Source organism: Symphalangus syndactylus, chromosome 17 (assembly GCF_028878055.3).
Source record: "Symphalangus syndactylus isolate Jambi chromosome 17, NHGRI_mSymSyn1-v2.1_pri, whole genome shotgun sequence".
Classification (NCBI taxonomy): Eukaryota; Metazoa; Chordata; class Mammalia; order Primates; family Hylobatidae; genus Symphalangus; species Symphalangus syndactylus.
In genome coordinates, this window is record NC_072439.2 from 35,595,543 (window position 1) to 35,613,360 (window position 17,818).

Consider the following 17,818-nt stretch of genomic DNA (forward strand, 5'->3'; position numbering starts at 1 on the left):
GAACTCTAATCAGATATCCTTGGGCCTGCTACTGGTAAACACTTTGGAGGGTCCTAGTCTTACTCAATTAGAGCAGGCATTGAAAAGGCCAAGGCTCAGCCAGGCACAGTGGCTCATGCCTGTAATTCCAGCATGTCGGGAGGCCAAGGCAGATGGATCACCTAAGGTCAGGAGTTTGAGACCAGCCTGGGCAACATGGCGAAACCCAATCTCTACTAAAAATACAAAAAATTATCCGGGCATGGTCGCAGGCAGCTGTAATCCCAGCTGCTCAGGAGACTAAGGCAGGAGAATCACTTGAAACGGGGAGGCAGAGGTTGCAGTGAGCCAAGATCATGCCATTGCGCTCCAGCCTGGGTGACAGTGAGACTCCATCCCAAAAAAAAAGAAAGAAGGAAAGAAGAAAGAAAGAAAGAAAGAAAGAAAGAAAGAAAGAAAGAAAGAAAGAAAGAAAGAAAGAAAGAAAGGGGCAAGGCTCAAATATTATAGTAAAAATAATAATAACTGACATTTATTGAACATTTACCAGGGGCACTACATTGAGTATTTTACCTATGCTTCCTCACAACAACTCTAAGAGACAAGTCCTATTGTTGCCCTCATTGTGTACACTAGAAAACTGAGATTTTGATAAGCCAAGAACTGGTGCAAAGTCACACAGAGAACAAACGGTTGTGCCAGGATTTGAACAAAGACTGTGTGATGCCAAAACTCAAGTGAACTCCTACGCCATGCTGCCCTCCTTCCCTACCGCTCTGTTGGGATTGTACACAAGTTTCCTTCAACACCCCAATTCCTAAAATGGACACAGATTGAGAGGGAGGCCAGTTTCCCTTCAATGGCTCTTCGGACCTCAAGAATACTGTCTTCTGTCCAGCCAGCCCTAAAAGGAAGAAATGATTAAAAGAGGAACACAGCATGAACAGTAATAATAATCATACATTTGCTTCACATTATTTCTGGAAGAGGCAGTACTGGGTACTACAGTAGTAAGAGCAAAGAATATTGAGTAATTTTCTGGAGTGGAGCCATAGCTCTTCTACTTAACTATATAAATTTTGATAACTTGCTTAATCTCTCTAAGCCTCAGTTTTCTTATCCATAAAATGGAAATGATAATATTTGCCTTACAGGACCAATATGAGAAATAAATGAGAAGATACAAACTATCACACACTGCTGGTGAGGGCCACCATCCTGGTACAGTCTTCATGGAATTAAATGTGCACACACTCTCTAACCCAGCAATCCCACTCCTAGGTATACACCGCAGGAAAACTCTCTGGGTTCATAAAGAGGCCGAGATAAGGATACTTATCACAGCACTGTTTGTGGTAGTAAAATGTTGGAGGCAACCCAAGTGTCTATTACTAGGTGAATATGTAATAAAATCTACCTGTATGAGCATAGCGGTCAGAAATAATGAAGTTGATTTCCACACGGCAACATAGATAAAGCTCAGAAACAATGTTAAGTGGAAAAAGTAAAAGCAGGATAAAGCATATGGCACAATGTCATTTATGTACATTAAAAAGCGGTCAAAATGACACTATATTTTTTAAGGATACAGATAGATCTATTTTAAAATGTAAATCAGATCATGTAATTCCTCTGCTCAAAACCTTCCCCTGCTTTCCCTCCTTATTCAGAGCATAAGCCAAGATCTGTGCTTACAGTGGTCCACAAAGTCTTGCATGATTTGCCACTGACCCAGCTACCTCCCAGCCTTCTGTTTCTCTCTCTTTTCTCTCTCATCGTGCTCTGGCCATTGGCCTATACTGACCCTTCTGGCCTCCTAACATACCAGGCAAGACCTGCCTCAGGGCCTTTGTACTTGCTGTCCACCCACACCTGAACCACTCCTACCCTAGATGTCCACATGGCTGGTCCTTAATGTGCATTTGATGCACCACACCGTTTCAGTGAGGCTTTCTTACACCACCCTGAAGAAAGCAGCAATCTGCTCCTGACCACCCACAATACAACTTATCCCCTGCCCTGATTTTTTGTTTCCATAGCACTTATCACTATTTAACGCATCCACTCATTTATTTGTTCACAATCATCTCACCCCACTAGAACGTAAGCAACACAAATGCAGGTTTTGATTGTTTTGTTCACTGCTGTGAACACCAGCTGTGCACCTACAACTTCTCAGCACCTGTAACTCTGTTCAACACATAGCAGGCACTTTATATTTGGTGAATGGCTGAATGTCTCTAAATAAACATATAGAGTATGGATTGGAAGAGCACTAACTAAATACATGAAAGCAGATGGCTCCCACAAGGAAAAGAAATGAGAAATAGAGGTGAGGGGTGAAAGGGAAAAATAGAAGGAACTAAAAAGAGGCCTTACATGAACTGATGATGCTGGTGTGCTGTGAATGGGGCTTGGGGATTAACTCAGTTCTGTGCACTTGAGCTTCCACAAAGGAATTGCATCAGATAATATTGTGAGAAGACACTTCTGATTCCCTCAACTTTATCACACAGGGTGGTCCCTGGACCCTTCCCACTTTTGCTGAAGATAAAACTGGACGTACAAAGAATGAAGATACAAGGGAAGCAGCTTAAAGAACAAAATATGGGAATTAAATATTCATAACCCATGACTCAAACAGAAGCATGCAGAACAAACAAACAAACAAACAACCAGACTGACAGAAGAAAAAGCAAACACATGGTTGGGAATCCTGAGAAAACCTAACTGCAGCCCAGTGTCTAACAATAAAGAGAAGCATCTTTCTTGAATGCAATTCTCAGAAATATCTTTCCCTGTGCAATAATCTGTAATTATTCTAATGGTTTATATTCAGTCTGGGTTCTTCAAACCAGCTGTCAGAGCCTCTTCCTAATCATGCCCACCTCTACCCTCAAGCCTATTACCTCACTCCTAACTCAGCTCCTTACATCGTGACTTACCCTGCATGCAGCAAGTTTGGCCGCGTCAGTTACTGGCATGGCCAAGAGGTGCCCTTCTCACTCCTTTCTATCTGGTCTTGGCCCTCTAGCTCTTCTCAATCCTATTCTACAATCTTTCCCCCACTTCTAGAAGCCTTCCCTATGCCATCCTGACTGATTTCCCTATCTCCAACCTTCCTTCCCATTTCATCAGCACTGACAGCTAACCCTGATGCTCAGCCAAAATTAGTTTTCCCTTTCTGTCTGATGGTGTCCTGGGTGTGTCCCTTAAATTCCTTTATATCTAAAAGCCTCCAGAGGGCAGGGCCATGATCTATGTACCTGTTCCTTCCGAATTCCATGCTCCCACCACCAACCCTTGCTACCCAGGAAAAGGATCTACTCAATTATACCGAGCAACCAAAAGAGATACTTAGGACAGAGAAAATAAATACAAAGCTGTATTGATTAACAACTATGTCTTAGGATGCCTAGAAGTAGGAATTTTTTTTTTTTGAAAGAAAGAAAGGGCCAGACAGAGGTGGGAACAGGAGACTAGAACACGTATAATCTTCTATTTAAAGAGCATTTCCTAAGGATATTTCCTAATAAGGGCCCTGGGCCTGTGGATCTCAGTTTAATTAGGAAACAGTCTCTCCCAAAGGAGGTGCTTGGCCCAGGGGAGGTGCTTAAAGAAATACAGAGAAAGGCCAGAGAACACGAAGCCAGCTTGTATGAATTCCATCATGCCCCTGGCTCCCTCCTTCCCTCCCTCCTCCTCCCTGTGTTTCTCTCATTCTCTGAGCTCTTTCCAAACTCCAAAACAAAAGTTCCATCCCAAGTAGCCAAGAAGAACTCATGTCGAATCCAACAATCCACCCACTAAATTGAAGGCTGTCTTGTTTTCCCAGCCAACCCCACCCACTCTCCTTCATCCTGAAGGTCATTGTGTTCATTCCTCTGTCTCTAAGAAGGGCACTGCCCTCACTCAGGACCTTTCCTTTTCGAAACATTTTTCCAAGGAAGTAAGTTCCACTGGTTCCCATGCTTGGGTGCTAACAATCTTGCCAATCTGGAAGTTTGGCCTCACGGCTCCTGATGAACAACTTCAAATAGAGTGTGGACACAAAGTGCTCTCCTAGAAACTTTATAAATGTTCACGAGAGGAAAGCTATGGAGCTGCTACATAATTATTTCAGGTCTCAAAGCTTCCAAGAAGTGGACTTTAAAATGCAACATCTCCTAGAGATTATATCAATCTCTTTGCATGTAAATACAACTCCTTTCCTGATCCCAAATTATATAAGTTTGCTCTTCCTTAAAATTTCCAGAGAATGAAAACTCTGGAGCCAATCAAACCAATGTCTCAAAAAAAAAAAAAAAAAAAAAAAGTAAAGGTTTCTGGATATCTAAGCTTTCCCAGAGTTTCCAAAGCCCTGACTCAAGTACCTCTGCAATTATGGTTGGAGGCAATCAGAAATACAAGAGTAGAGGCTTTGTGTTCAAAGTGACCGCTTTAAATAGTAATAACCATGGCGTATGCAGTGCACCAACAGCTCTAAATGGAAACAGTTCAAAATACATAAGAAAAGGTAAACTATATAAAAGCCATCATGAACACGGGGTCTGAGTTATATATCCAAGGTCTAGAAGAAATTAGTTAAGGCCAAACAAAAAACAGAATCTTCTCATATTCTCTTTCTGTGTGTGCCTTCTCTAGAAGTCTATGTCTAGTCATGGTCCCTCATCCATTCATTCAACAAATATTTACTGGTCCTCAACTATTCAGCACTGAGGATACAGCAATTAAAACACACACACACACAAAAATCCCTCCACTCAAGTCACTTACATTCTAGCAAGAAGAAGCAAACAACAAACAAGTAGTAAGAATACATATTGTGTTAGGCCGGGCGCGGTGGCTTATGCCTGTAATCCCAGCACTTTGGGAGGCTGAGGTGGGTGGATCATGAGGTCAGGAGATCGAGACCATCCTGGCTAACATGGTGAAACCCTGTCTGTACTAAAAATACAAAAAAATTAGCCAGGCGTGGTGGCAGGCGCCTGTAGTCCCAGCTACTCAGGAGGCTGAGGCAGGAGAATGGCGTGAACCCGGGAGGCAGAGTTTGCAGTGAGCCGAGATCGTGCCACTGCACTCCAGCCTGGGTGACAGAGCAAGACTCCAACTCAAAAAAAAAAGAAAAAAAGAATATATATTGTGTTAGATTGTGGTTTGTGCTGTAGAGAAAAGTAAAGCAAGTAAAGGTTAGGATGTGCGCAGGATGGGAGTTGAGATTTTAAAACAAGTGTTCCAAGAAGGCCTTGCTAAGATGACACTTCACCAGCAGCCAAGCGCAGGTGCAGGAAAAAGCAATGGTGCAGATCTCTGAGAAGTGCAAATATAAAGACTCTGGCCATTGTTTATTGTGGTAAAATGTACATAACATAAAATTTACCATTTTAACTGTTTTTAAATGTGGCGTTAGGCCAGGCATCGTTGTTCACACCTGTAATCCCAGCACTTTGGGAGGCCAAGGCAGACAGATCTTCTGAGACCAGGAGTTCGAGACCAGCAAACATGGCAAAACCTCATCTCTACAAAAAATAGAAAAATTAGCCAGATGTGGTGGCAAGCGCCTGTGATCCCAGCTACTCAGGAGGCTGAAGTGGGAGAATAACCTGAGCCTCGGGAGGTCAAGGCTGCAGTGAGCTGTGATCATGCCACTGCACTCCAGCCTGGTGACAGAGCAAGACCTTGTCTCTAAAAAAATAAAAATAAAAGTATATAAGGCCGGGCGCGGTGACTCACGCTTGTAATCCCAGCACTTTGGGAGGCCAAGGCAAGTGGATCACGAGGTCAAGAGATTGAGACCATCTTGGCCAACATGGTAAAACCCCATCTTTACTAAAAATACAAAAATTAGCTGGGCGTGATGGCAGGCGCCTGTAGTCCCGGCTACTTGGGAGGCTGAGGCAGAAGAATCGCTTGAACCCAGGAGGCGGAGGTTGCAGTGAGGCAAGATCGTGCCACTGCACTCCAGACTGGGCAACAGAGTGAGACTCCATCTCATAAATAAATAAATGAATGCAGCATTAAATACATTCACATGAGGGTCAATCATCATCACCATCCACCTCCAGACCTTTGCCATCTTACCCAACTAAAACTCTGTGCCCATTAAACATTAAATTCCCATTCCCTCCTGCTCCCATTCCTCAGAAACCACCACTTTACTTTCTGTCTCTATGAACTTGGCTATTCTGGGTACCTCATATAAATAGAATCATACAATACGTCTGCTTGTGTCTGGCTTATTTTATTTAGCATAACGTCTTCAAGAGTATCCATGTTGTAGCATATATTAGAATTTTCTTCCTTTTTTAGAGTGACTAATATTTCACTCTACGTATATACCACATTTTGTTTATCTGTTTGTTTGTCTATCAATAGACACTTGGGTTGCCTCTCCCTTTTGGCTATGGTGAGTAATGTTACTATGAACGTGGGTGTACATATATCAGTTTGAGTCCTTGCTTTCATTTCTTTTGAATATATTCCCAGAGGTGGAATTTCTGGGTCATATGGTAATTCTAAGTTTATTTTTTTAGGAATCGCCAATTTACTGTTTTCCACGGTGGCTGCACCATTTTACCTGTCAACCAGCAGTACACAAAGGTTCCAATTTCTCCACATTCTCGCCAAAACTTGCTATTTTCTGTTTTTTTAATAATAGCCATCCTGATGGGTGTGGAATGGCACCTGACCATCTTGGGCTGGCACAGAGTGAGATAGGAAGAAGTAGTAGGGGATGAGGTCAGAGGGAAATCAGGAGGCCGATCACTCATGGAGGGCCATAGAGTCACTGTGAGGACTTTGAATTTCACACTGGGTATCATGGAAACCCTAGATGAAGTGGCAGTTTTGCATATTGGCTACTGATTGTCATGTTCTTTGAACTAAGTATTTGGTTCTCAAACTATGGAACAGGCCTCCTCCAGAGTTTGAAAATACAGCATAGAAATGGGTTCTGCAGAGTTCTCCACAGACATCTCATGGTTCTGACAACAAAGTGAGAGCTAAACAAGCTGAGGCCCTCTCCCACCGGCCTCCCTCTCCAGATGCCATATACCCACCCATGGGAGAGTAACATGATGGATTACTTTCATCCAGGTTGTTCACTTTATGGATTATCTTTAGCCAGGATTCGATCACTTAAAAAAAAATAATCTTTGTCTCGTTCACTATTTTGGATTATCTCCTCCATTTTTCTTGATAACCAAGAGCTGATATGGAGATGAAGGATACTTTTTTCCAGAAACTGGGGAAATTAAGGACTGCAAAGACAAAGGCAGGTAGATTCTCAGAAAAGGGGCAGGAGCAATGTGAATCAGGCACTCACCAGCCTTGCAAAATTAAATAGATGAATTCAGTCCCAAGCCCTGGATGCCTCAGCAAGGATTGTCAGAAATGTCTGAGATGATCAGAGCTAGGGAGAGAAAGGGCCCCAAAGGGAAGCCTGAAAACACATTTTTGAGAGGCAGAGAGTACCTCTCATAACCTCACTTCCCCCAGGCGACAGGGATGAAAGCTTCTACATCAAAATGAGAAGTCCAAGGAGTTATAGATTTTCTCAACAATAAATAATCTGGAGAGAATGGCCTCCCAACCACCGTTTATAAATGTTAGAAAATACACACTTGTGTGTGGTGAGGGCAGGGGGATGGAGAGTGGAGAAAGAGAGAATTATGGAGTTGTCCCCTCTGGGAGAGGAGGAGGGCCAGAAATCAATTTTCACTATGGCATTCTTAGGATTCAAATGGGGGCTAGGAGAGGGAAGTATGGTCAAATCTGGAAACGTAAATGACTAATTTTTCTCAGTAAGAAAACAGGCCAGGTACTCTAGGATTCTGTGTGCTATTTTTCTTTCCATCTGAGGACCACCTTGTTCATCCTCCTGTCTCTACACAGTATGAACACCACCACCACCCGCCCCGGGTAAACAGAAGCTCCGTGGCTTCCCTCAGGCCATAGTCCCTCCCTCATATTCCCTTCTCGGTGGTCTCATTAAAGAAGCCTTGGGTTAGCCTTTTCGGCCCAAAGATTTATAATAAAAATGAAACTAGGATTTAGGAGAAGGCTGCTCTTCTCTCTCTCTTCAGGTGGAAAAATAATAGACCTACATGGCAGTGAAAGTTTTAGGTCATTCATTCATTCATTCGTTCAATAAGTATTAAGCACCTACTATATGCCAGTCGCTGTGCTTGGTGCTAAGAACACAACAGGGAGGGGAAAGACATGTTCCCTGTCTACGTGGCATGTCTTTAAAAATGTTCTTATCTAATCCAAAAGTGCCAGAAATGCCTAATCTGAATCTAATGATGAAAACAACCCGTCAAATTCAGACCCAGTGACTTTCTACAAAACAACTGACCGGTACTCTTCAAAACTGTGAATGCTATGAACAACAGGCTAAGGAATGATTCCAGATTAAAGAAGAATAAACAGGCATGATAACAAAATACAGTGCATAAATTTGAATTGGATCAGGGCTAGGGAGAAACATTTTACTATAAAAAAAATTATTCAGCTAGTGCAGTGGCTCACACCTGTAATCCTAGCACTTTGTGAGGCCAAGGAGGGCAGATCACTTGAGCCCAGGAGTCTGAGACCAGCCTAGGCAAGATGGTGAAACCCTGCCTCTATAAAAAAAAAAAAAAAAAAAATTTTAGTCTGGCATAGTGGCATGTGCCAGTAGTCCCAGTTACTTGGGAGGCTGAGGCAGGAAGTTCACCAGAGCCCAGGAGGTAGAGGCTGCAGTGAGCTGTGATCATGCCACTGCACTCCAGCCTGGGCAATACAGTGAGACCCTGTCTCTAAAAAAACATTAGTGGACAATTAGCAAAATTTGAATAGGCACTGTTTTACATATGTGTGTATATATATATACATATATGTATATATGAGAGAGAAGGGGAGAGCACACAAATGTGGCAAAATATTAGCAATTTGTCAATCTTGGTGAAAAATGAATGGGTATTTATACTATTTTACAACTTTTCTGTAGGTTAATATTTTTCAAATTAAAAGGTTGGGAGGAAAACAAGAATATTCCAACAGTAAAGGTTATGGATTTTTCTTCTCTGAATAATCTTTATAAACAAACTTGCCATCATTTTTTTATTGGAAGGAAATCCTATCGAGAATGATCTAGCCCTGAATCAAGAACTCTAGATCAGAGAGGTGGGTGGGAAGATAGAACTCTTTTGTCTTTGATTTACAACCAAAATTGTCAGCAAGTAAAAATGCCTGGAAAGAAACCACAACCTTGACTCATGTTAGTATGGTTATAAAAAGTACATACTGTTATTGCCATTTTGTGGGACTAACACAAATTAATAAATCAGAGCTCTAGGCTTGAATGCTAAGAAGCATTGGGGAAGACATGCAGAGGCTGGAGACAGAGCAAAATATCTGGCAAATGGCATACCAGGGATAGAATTATGTGCAAGAATTAGGGTTACGTGGAAAGAGGCGTGAAAGGAACCAGAATGTGTTGAGCTGCAAGCAAGGTCCATATGCTATTTCATTTAACACCTATTTACTCAAGGAGAGAAGTATTATTATTCGATCTTGAAGATGAAGAGAGGTTAAATAACTTTTTCGAGATCATATAGCCAGTAAAAAGAAGAGTTAGAATTTGAACATGGTTCTTCATGAATTCAAAGCCCATGTTCTTCCTACTGTGGCACCCAGTCTCCACAAAGAACAAGGAGTCTAAGGGCATGGCTATTAAAAGAGGATTTGAACCAGTTCTTACCCTTACGCCCAGGTCATCCCCTGCCAATGCCTTCTCTTTCCTCCCCCATAGACACTGATGGGCCAGAGCTGGAAGCAGAGAAATCATTAAATCTGAAAGTTCCATCTAAACCATTTCCTGCTAAAATTCTAATCCAATCAGGTGCCAAAATGTCTCCAGACAATCTTTTTAGATGCCAGGAAAGGAGATTCCAAAGCATCCCTGTAACTATTCCAATAGTTCATAGACACAATTTTACATCTAATTATAATTCCTACTCCCACAACTTTAACCCATTGCCTTTTGCTTGGTTTTTAGTGGAAAATACAGGATAAAAGATCTCTAGATGCCAAATATAAGTAACCCCTCTGAGACTTCTTCCATCACACTGTTCTTTCATCATATTCCAAATCTTGTCTACTCACTACCTCATTCTTAAGAGGAAAAAATCATCTTCAGTGCAGGTTAGGAAGTGCTAGAGAAAGAAATGAAAGCTTGATTTTCACTGGCCAAAGGAAAATGGGGTGGTGGGAAGGGAAGCGGATATTTTTTTTTATGGTAGCCCAATGGCAGGAAAATGGTTGCAATTTCCCTGACAATCTACACACCTCCAGATTTGGCCTCCCAAACCTCAGCAGTCACCTAAGGATTCCAGATGCTACCGGCACACACCGTTAGGAAACATCTGTCACGAAGAACAGCCCCAACTGGGACAAAGGAGAGTAGGAAGGCAGATGGTACAAGTTTAATGAGGATGGTTTAACAAAACATCTTTTAAGCTTTCTAATTCACTTGGCCATTTGCTCCCCAGACTTGGCTGCCAATCAGGAGCAGACTGTGGGGGGATGTTTGCCAGAGAATGGCAATCCCTGAACCTTAACTCAGGAGAACCCAGTACCAGAAAAATGTCAGCTTGTCAGTCATTCTAAAATATGATTAACCCCATTCCAGAGCTAGCAATTCATGGTGATACTGGGGAGAAGGATTTGAGCTACGTGAGGTTGTTCAGTCTGGTTTGGTTGTTCTTGACAGCCAGAGGCCTTACTTAGCAGAATATCAAAAACAAGTATTAGTGTGCCCCATGTCCATGTCTAGCTCTGAGCTCATGACAACTAGAGCATTTCTAATATTTATTAATCATTCATGGAAATAATCAGAAAGACCAATGGATATCCAGCATCAACACTGATCTCTTAGCCTTTCTATTTTTAGATTGCCTCGTTCTTTTTTAAGGTTATTAAAGAATATGAACTTGAGGTAAGAAATAATGGGTTTTCTCAACATGCTATCAATATAGGAAAATCCATGGAGAAGATAAATTACTTTTCCATTTCAGTTTCCAAGGGAAGAAAGCCCCAGATATGGCCAAAGACAAGGGAATTGACAAAGCAGCCTCAAAGGATCCTGATTTTATTCAGGGGCATTGCATGAAAATTTGGATTAAACCTAAGGAATCCCAGCTGAAATCACTGGTTTCAGATATATGTGGATCATTATCCGAGGCCTGAATTCAACCTAGCTGACATGCCATTTTTCCCACCAGAACTCTATCTAGTAGATTCCTACAGTTTGCAAAGACTGCATCCCAGCCTCCTGCTATACTCCTTGATACACCCTCCTGGCCTTTAGCATTGGTAACCCTAAACAATGAGATCCTCACAGAGCTCACTCAGATTCACCCCGGCAACCATCAGAGAGTGCTGCCCTTCTTTAAAGCAGGCTACAGCCCTAAATCACATTCACCGTGATTGCTGCATTGCAGCAGATAACTGAAGTGTGAGTGCCCTCTACCCTCCTTCTGGAAAATGACACTTTCTTCAAGGATTGAAAGCAACACACACACACACACACACACACACACACACACACACACACACCCTACACCTTCTCCCTACCAGACCTGCAGTTTTCTGCTCTCTGTTAAATCCAAACTTTTAAGATTGTATTTCCAGATCTTTCTTTTCATTGTTCCCCTAACCCTTACTCTTATTATTAACCTTTTCTGTGGCTCTTTGCTTGAACAGGACCAATCTTTCCCCATATATGAACATCTTGCTATCATCACCTCAACCATCACACGGACAGTCCCTCTCTACCTAGAACACCTTTTTTCCAAACTGTTCAACAAGCCTCTCCTTCAGGAAGCATCTCTAACCACACCTGCAGATATCTGACCTCTCCGCTATGCCCTCTTTGCCTGCTCTCGTCCCCTCATTACTGTCCAGAGTTCTGTCCATTTGCTCCTAACTTCTTTCCTTGCTGCACTGCCAGTGTCTGTGCCTTGATTATGTGCCCAGCCTCCTCCATCAGACTGACCTCCTCTGCTCCCCCTTCCTTTGGATTAGTTGGCAGTGAATATGAGTCTCTTGCACAGGAGGTTTTAGGACAGAATGGCATAACTCACTGGCCTAGAACTTTGCACTGAGAAAACGCCTGGTTAGGGAAGAGGGTAGCAGTGGTAGATGGTTAGGTGCAACAAAGTAGCACAGCTCCTGCCTGATGACGCTTTCAGCTTGCCTGTCCTTCCCCAGCTGAAGCCTGAGGTACAGAGTTAACTGGCCACAGCCAAGGGAGCACCCCATGATCTACAGCCCAATGTGGTGACGTCAGAGATAATGAAACAAGAATGCAGGTCCAAGTCTCTTCCACACCACAAAGTGAAAATGCAAAAGAAGTAACCCAAACTGGCTAGGACTAAGGACGTTATCTGTGACACTTACTATTGGCTCCAGTGTCATCCCCTTGATGTCCAATGACCAAATTGACGAACAATACAGTTTTATTACTTTCATTGCTTTACTTAATTGTGAAAACAAGTCACCTAATACTTTGGCATTAGGCAACCTGGTGTGATACTCAAACTGCAATAAAGAAATCTCAGCTTAGACTGCAGAAAGGAGGGGTGCTCCAATAATCAAATGGTTGAATATTGTTTAGAATAGGATTTTCCTTTGTTTTGGGAAGATGGGGAAGTGTCCGTGAAGTACACTTATATTGTAAGCTCCCAGGAAAGAGAATTTTCTCTGTTTACTACCATTTGTCCTATACTTCTATAAATAAGTTCACAGATGCATTCTGTTTAGTTTGGATTGGGTCTACAGTGAGAAATTGGATGATCTCTATATGGTTTGGTGTTTCCCTCAAGTGGATACCACTAAAAGTTTCTAAGTGACAAAGGCTAGATTCAAACTACTGAAAATCAGATTTCAGCTAAGTGTAAGTGAATCCAAAGACAAATTCCAAATTAGAAAATTCAAGCACCAAAATGATTCCTTTTGCAAAGGAATTCAAGCAAAAGTAATGTCTTTTTTCCCTAAATTATTACCACCACCACGACCACCAAATCACCACACACTCACACACAATGCAAGACAAATGGTGGCAAATAAAGAATTCCCCTCTTTGGGAGCTTACATTTAAGAGATTTTGTGGCTACTTCCCCACTCCTCAAAATAAGTAAAAGATATGTAAACCATGGACTGAAATGTATAATCCTCAATCAGAAATACACAGAAAAATGTTTATATCAGAGGCAAGGGCATGCCAAGATCCCAGATGACATCATAGTTGACAGAAGATATGAGCAGGAAGGGCTTCATTTTCCAGTGTTGGCAAGATTAGGGAGTATCTTCCCTGCACCTCAGGTCAGTCTGATAAACCTTCATGGAAGAGGAGGTAACTGCTCCATATGGGGATTTGGTTTCCCTGGGAAACATCACTTCAATCTACATCTTCATGGTGGTGAGAAGCTTTGCTATGAGCCAGTAAATCAAACCTCACTTAGGCCTTCCTTCCATGCCTCCCATCAAAAACAAAAAAAAATAAAAATAAACTCTACATATGCTTTGAACCAGTAAATCCAGTTTGCTCAACTATATAGATCCAGTTAAATGTTTACTACAGATTCTAATACAAATCTAAATACCAAAATATAATAATAATAATTCTCAGTCTTGGTCTGTGCTGAAAAGGAAAATAGAAAGAAACAATTTCAGCACTAATAAGTGTGTTACTTCTCCACAGGGAAAGAGAAGTAAAGCTGAGATGGCTTCCCTAAAAGGTTGGAAAGAAAGCTAGGGTAACCAAATCTAGCTCATACTAAAGAAAATAAATATCCAAGCTTATCTCCCAGGAGTCTTCTGAGAATGACCCCACCAAACTGCTTACCAGGCATCTTCCCACACCTGTGAACTTTCTGTGTCCTGCATTCTGTCTGAATGATACTTGAGAGAATACTTTGTCTCCCTATCTAAAATAAAAACTCCTTAGGGTGGAAATTGTTTTATGTTCACACACTAGGCTAGAAATTATAATTCTGCAATAAATATTACTAGCTCAACCAAGTATTGAACTTGAAAACTATGACAGCCCCCAAACTGCTCAGGAGACCAAGGGGAAACACAGCCACCTCCTCCAATTCACCTACCTACCCTACCACCCCAGCACTGCAACTCTTAAATCTCATTCTAGCTGGGCAGAGGCCAAATTCCAAGAAAACCCATTCCGATGTAGACCAAACCACTGGAGGCCAAATGTACACCAAAATGATATAGACAAAATCTATCCAGATGTAGACAAAATTCATCTAGATACAGACCAAAACATTTTTGCTTTCTTCCCTCCATATTATGCAGTCCCAGCTACATGCAGACACTACACTAGTACCATTGTGCTATGATTTGGGTAAATAATCAGACATCCAAAGCGTCTCTAGAGGCTACGTATACTTCCTATTATCTGGTGTCATTTCGGAACGGTTGTGAATAAGGTGGCTTTTCTGAGCCTCTCTGGGACAACTTCAGAAATGGCAGAGTTAAATCCGAGTCTCTTCATTCAAGATTTGACACATTCACAGGTTTAGTTTTAGTCAGAATCCAATTTTGGAAACTCTTAACATTTCTATCACACCAAAAAAAGATTATCAACTTGACAAATCAGAAAACCTGGGCTTCTGCTTCTAGAGCTCTTCAGAAACTAGATGGGCTACCAGAATCAATCAGAATTAGATTTTCCAAACAGAATCACAACAGGAACTGGGAAAAGCCAGGGAGGGTGTAAAAGATTAGAGATTTAGGCTGGGCACAGTGGCTCAAGCCTGTAATCCCAGCACTTTGGGAGGTCAAGGTGGGCAGATCACGAGGTCAGGAGATCGAGACCATCCTGGCTAACCCGGTGAAACCCTGTCTCTACTAAAAATACAAAAAATTAGCCAGGCATGGTGGCATGCATCTGTGTTCCCAGCTACTCAGGAGGCTAAGGCAGAGAAATCGCTTAAGCCCAGGAGTTAGAGGCTGCAGTGAGCCATGATCAAACCGCTGCACTCCAGCCCAAACAACAGAGTGAGATCCTGTCTCAAAAAAAAAAAAAAGAAAAAGTGACAAAGACAAACCAAAAAAAAAATCAAAAATTATTTTTATTAACTTGGAATATACTTTTTAAAGGAAATTGGGTTTTCCACATGATTTTGCTTAAACTAAGATTGAAATGAGTCTGCCTTCTGGAGACTCACATGTTAACTGATAATAGAGATGTTTTCCTAGAGCACTGGACAGCAAGAGAAAGTGAACCCAGAATTAAACTATTGCCACATATAGTTAATAACTCAGGTGTCATACATGAATAGGTGTTGTCTGGGTTTCTGGTATTGGGGGTATTGCCGAAAGTGTATGTGTGTGGGAGGTGGGGAACAATTTAAGACTCCAAGGACCTTCAAAATTAAAGAGCTTTAAACATGTTTTGTGATAGAAGGAAACTGCCTCTTGGAGACCAAGGAAGGCCGTCCTATTTCAGGCTTCTCCGCTAAGCCTTTATCAATCAATAAATATGCCTATCATGTATATAAAATTAATAGATTCCAAGAGAGAGAATAGAGCCATCAGGTTTCAAGGTTTATTTAGTGCTGGCTCATTTGCAATATACTTGGGACCTGAGACAAGCCTGCCTTCAGTGTTTTAAAGACCACTAGCAGCCACATCCCAACAGAATTTGGTAATCTTTCCTCCTATAGCTAATCTGTAATTCCCACCACTGCTTGTTTTTTATTGTATTTTATTATTATTATTTTTTTTTTTTAGCTACTTGAGCACCTAGGAAGAAAACCCTCAAAGTCCTCTCTCTCATCATTGTGCACCACCTTACCAAACTGGAGCTGATATTCTGCAATGTCCACATCAGTGTCCTCCCTAAGTAGATGAGCCACAGATAGTTTCAGAATCTGAAGTGACACCAGGTGGTAAAACATGAAGGAGGCAGCAGACCCAGGTGGGAAAATCTTCATTCATTCGAACAACATGTCTGTGCACATACCATGTGCTGGGCCCTGTGGGAGAGATAAAGATAAATAAAGCAAGCCCTAAATAAATAAACCAGGCCAGAAGGGAAAGCCAGGAATGGGGGCATGCAAAAAGGAGGGAAGGATGGTGGAGGACGAAGGCTAGGAAATAACCTCCCCTAGCTTACATGTTCCTAGGACCAGCTCTACTGAAGTTTTCTGGCTTGGAGTAGAATGGAATGTAGGCCCCAAATCATTCTACCCCCAGCAAACTCACCCACCCTCCTCAGGCCCACAAGGCCTCTGGTCTGCACTCCTCAATCCAGAGCTCTGCCCTGGCACCATGGAATGCTCTCTGCTCAAAGCCTTCAGGGGTTCTACACTGGCACCACTCCAGGACCAGTCTGCTCAGCCTTCTTCCTCCCTGGCTGTCTCAGTTATCTTACCAACCCCATAACCATGAGGAATCACTTATCCATGGTCTTTTTCTGGTGGGGGGAGAGGGCAGGAAGTGGGACCCCAAGGAGGCTGGAAGTAGTGGAACTTTTGAAGGGGGTTTAGGAAAGGGGAGGAACAGTGTGAAGGAGGTGGCATAGCCCAGAATCCAGGAAGAAAGCCGGAGGCAGGCAATGGGAGAAGCAGGGGCACCCAGTTTGGAGAGACAGTGGAGTGGAGGCTTAAATGGAGCTTGGTTGGAGACCAGGCAACAGGAAATGGATTTTTATTTTTTTAAGACGGAGTCTCGCTCTGTCACCCAGGCCGGAGTGCAGTGGCACAATCTTGGCTTACTGCAACCTCCACCTCCTGGGTTCACCCGATTCTCCTGCCTCTGCCTACCGAGTAGCTGGGACTACAGGCGTAAGCCACCACACCCAACTAATTTTTGTATCTTTAGTAGAGACGGGGTTTCTCCATGTTGGCCAGGCTGGTCTTGAACTCCTGACCTCTGTGATCCACCCGCCTCAGCCTCCCAAAGTGCTGGGATTACAGGCATTAGTTAGTTACCACGCCTGGCCAGGAAATGGATTTTGAAGTAAGTATGTGTGCCAAGTGAGTACTGGATATGGAAGAGGTCCTGACTGGTTGAAGGAGAGGCTGGGAAGGGGTTGGTGCCTTGCCTGTGAAAATACAGGGGTCAGGGCCGGGTATGGTGGCTCACACCTATAATCCCAGCACTTTGGGAGGCTGAGGTGGGCGGATCACTTGAAGCCAGGAGTTCGAGACCAGCCTGGCCAACATGGCGAAACTTAGTCTCTACTAAAAATACAAAAATTATCCAGATGTGGATTATGCCTGTAATCCTAGCTACTGGGGAGGCTGAGGTATGAGAATCGCTTGAACCTGGGAGGCGGAGGTTGCAGTGAGCTGAGATTGCACCACTGCACTCCAGCCTGGGCGACAGAGGCAGATTCTGTCTCAAAAAAAAAAAGATAAAATAAAATGTGAGAGTCAGTCCCAGGTGCAGATAAAGAACCTCCACTCAGGAGCCCTTTCAACAAGGATAGATGCACCAGGCCCCCAGTCTCTCTCGAAACACCCCTACTGGGTTCCTCTACCATCATCCCCCAATTCTCATCCCCCTACCCACATTGTCCCTCATCCCGGAGATAAAATTAAAAGGGAGATGGTTTAGGCTTCACTGTGGGAGATCTCCTTAGAGAGTCATTCAGCATTCACAGCATATGTTAACTGACTACTCATTGATTATTGTGATGGAGGAAATAAAGATGAAAAAGATATAGTCCCTGCTTACAGAGTTTCCTGCTCTCTGGAATGGAGATATTCAAACAGTAGGGCTTCCAAGACCCTGAAACAGGTGACCAAAGGAAGGTATCTCCTCCTTCCCT

General features: G+C 42.7%; 1 long non-coding RNA gene across 2 annotated transcripts in view; it reads right to left on the reverse strand.

Annotated features, from left to right (window-relative positions):
* LOC134733045 (uncharacterized) overlaps nt 1-17,818 on the reverse strand; it is a 132,780-nt gene that overhangs the window by 106,073 nt on the left and 8,889 nt on the right. For both annotated transcript variants that reach the window (XR_010116632.1, XR_010116633.1), the window contains exon 2: nt 15,839-16,019. This is a non-coding gene — a long non-coding RNA (uncharacterized lncRNA). The remainder of the gene's footprint in view (nt 1-15,838; nt 16,020-17,818) is intronic.